Raw genomic sequence first — 3,532 nt, 5'->3', positions numbered from 1 at the left:
AAGATAATAGCATGTATTATCATTTGGTTAAACTGATTAAGGGTGGCTCTGATACCACTGTTAGGGTTTCTTAGTGCCCTAGGGCGCAGCGGAAGATACGGAATTATAAAATTTTCTTATAAAACCCATTATATGAAACCCTAATAAGCTAAGATCGCCTTAATAGTATAACCAAATAATGTATAAAATATAATCTTGGTATAGAAGAATACCTATCACGCTATATCCAATATATCTGAAGATGTCTTAAGGTGCCCAAATGTTCACCCTCCGATGTTGATCCACACAGGAATGGGTTTAAGACTCTAGCTCCACCAAAACTTGATTCTAATTGTTCAATCCTTCCAAAGGATTTAATTGGCTGATTTTCCTTCACTTCCTTCTTCCTTTCTACCTCTAAAACATTCACTAGCCTTTTTGTCCTAAAGAAGACCCTCTTGTCTTGGGTTAGGACAAAAGAGAGAGGCTTGTAAGAAAGAAGAGATAAGGGAGAGAGAAGGAGAGGCTTTTTCTTGGATGATCTTTAGAACCCCAAGGCACCTCCTTATTTATAAGAGATGGAGGGATGCATCATAAAGGGATGCATCCCATCCACACACCTCATCATGATGAGGCATGTGCCAAGAGATGCATCCCATCATGATGGGGTGCTAAGGAGAAGGGTGTATCAACTTCTTTCTCACATCTCCCTCTTAAATCCTGATGATCCAAGGGCCCAAATGCAGTGAACCAAAGCCAATGGTCCAGATCTAGGCGCCATCTAATGGTCCAGATCAGGGCATCATCATCCAGGGTGCCATCCAATGGTCCAGAAGCAAGATGCCATCACCGATGGTCCAGATTCAGGCGCTGAGCAACGGTCCAGATCTTTCATCCAGAGAGCCATCCAGTGGTCCAGATTCAGGCGCTGAGCAACGGTCCAGATCTTTCATCCAGAGAGCCATCCAGTGGTCCAGATTCAGGCGCTAACCAGTGGACCAGATCCTTCATCCAGGAAGCCATCCAATGGTCCAGATGAAGGCGCCAACCAGTGGACCAGATCCTTCATCCAGGAAGCGATCCAATGGTCCAGAAGTGAAGGCCCTATCAAACCCAATCCAATTGGGTTTAACCAACTTAAAGAAAACATTAAACCTAATCAAATCAGGTCTAATTAAAGCCAAATGGGTTTCAACTCTTGGCTAACCCATATTAGGTCATGATCTAATCATAGTAGATCAACCTAATCTAAGAATCATATTCGAATTTAATTTGAATCAGGAGCTAGGGTTTGCAATACGTGCTAGCATGTTCATCTTGCAAACATGATCTAATCCAATTAGACCCTTGATCAATTCCCTTGTGTGTGACCTATTGGGTTCCTTATCTTAGCCAGCAGTAGGTGCAGATGCAAGTTGACCTAACCTGATTAGAATACCTCTAATCCAATTTAGGTTCAATTTAGTGCTAAACCTGACTTAGCAATCAGAACCTTTCTGATGCTTTGATCTAATCAAACTCTTTGATCCGATCAACCCACAAGACATGATTGACGTCTAGCAACGTATCATGTCTACCCGAAAGATGAAGAATGTATTGGACAAATCCAAACATACCCTTCAGTGAAAAGTTACTGTGCAATTCAATCCCTCAGTCATACTACATCCTGAATAAGTGCTCGAGTATGGATCAATATCAAACTCAATCACTTATTCATGTCTCTCTCAATCTTTTATATGATAATTCAAACAATGAAACATTAGAAACTCTTTCTAATATTCATTTTGCTTTGATCAAAGGCTTCTTGAATCATCATAAGATTAGAGTAAGTAGGATGTTACCTTCTCTTACTAGAAGTGACTGATTCCTTGTTGACCTACTCACAACCTTCGTACAAAATCCACCATATCCAGAATACCCCGTACACAACGCAATGTCGTGAATGAGGGTAAACCAAAACATAGCTTCAAGTGCACAAGGTACCATGGTGATCTCAGGTCTAAGGATCACTTGCACAACTCCCACTATGAGAACCATCTTTTGATAATTAAGTAAGAATCCATAAGATGTTCTCATGGCTGGTCATTTCAGTGAACTCATTCCTCTAATGAGCACTCATATCTTTGTATTAGTGTCTCACACAAGTGATTGTGAGATCAATCACCCTCTACATTGAGCATACATAAGATGTGCCAGTCTTTCCGGTAATATTGATCCCCGACTCAATATACCAATTTGACTGGGAATATTCTAAATTAGGATTTTAGGATTTTAGGTCTCACTTGTATGATCTCATCATAACCCTAAAACCAATGTCCTAATTTATGGGGTTCATCATCCAATAATAAAATAGATAAGCAGCAAATGATGAAACACAATGCCTTTATTGATATATATCGAGTGTCAAAGTACATGATTTGGAGGATTACAAAGAGAAACCCATCAAATGATTGGCTTATAGGGCATCTACTCTTTCATTAAGCTGGCTCAACATTCATTTGCTACAAGTATATGATCTTTTGGCTCATATTGTTACAAGATGTGATTCTTGGTTTTATTTTAAATACTAGCTAAACTAGCTTGTTAGGATTCTTAGCATTGAGCAATTTTTCTTTTCCAATACTACCTTTTCTTGTGAGACCATGGAACCTTTAAGGAACAACAAATGCCCTCAAATATAATATGAGATAAGATTGTCTTATGCTTATGTATGGATCATGTTGTAATATTTTATTTTTTAGAAGAAATGGTTTATCAACTTGTTTTTTTTTTCTTTTTTTTCCCAATGCCCTATAATAGCGTCCATCATGGGGCAACATCTAAGCATCATTGTTCTTTGGGACACTTAGCTTTGATCAATTTTCTTCTTATTAATTTTCATCGTCTAACAATAGTTCATTTTTGAATGTGCCAATTTTAGTGTTTTTTTACTTATAAACCATCATTTTTTTTTTGTTTAGATTATTTCATTTCATTAGAGTCTTGGTTGCATCTCATGATAAAAGAACAAGAAGAGAGAAGAGATTGGCAATTTTGATGTATGGACGCCAATGCAAGTATGTTATACTTAATCAATTAGACTATTTTTCTTTTTAGATCTTTTATTTTATAGTCTTTAATGATCGCTGCAACTTATAATAAAGGATGTGGAAGAAAGAACTAGCAATCATAATACGCAAGGAAGTACAAACAGCACTCCATTCTTTTCTAGGTAGCCAATTGGAGTATTTTATTATTAGATATTTTGATCCAAGATCTATCTTAAGAATGAGAAGAGAAAGGGAATTAGTAATCATAATTTACAGGAAAGCCCAAATATTATTTGCCCAAATCTTTTTTTTTTTTCCTTTTACAAATATGTTTAGCTTATCTTCAATAATATCTTCTTTTTTTTTCTTTTAGTCCATAAAGTTCACAGAATATTAAAGATGATGTATAACAAGTCATCAAGAGCAGAGATGAGACAAGAGTAGAACCCTTTACCAAAATCTTTCAACAAATCTTGCCTATCCACGCACGGACCTCATTCTGCCGGAGAAGTAAATTTGAAGAT

Source organism: Phoenix dactylifera, chromosome 4 (genome assembly GCF_009389715.1).
Source record: "Phoenix dactylifera cultivar Barhee BC4 chromosome 4, palm_55x_up_171113_PBpolish2nd_filt_p, whole genome shotgun sequence".
NCBI classification, from domain to species: domain Eukaryota; kingdom Viridiplantae; phylum Streptophyta; class Magnoliopsida; order Arecales; family Arecaceae; genus Phoenix; species Phoenix dactylifera.
This window is presented reverse-complemented; position numbering follows the sequence as displayed.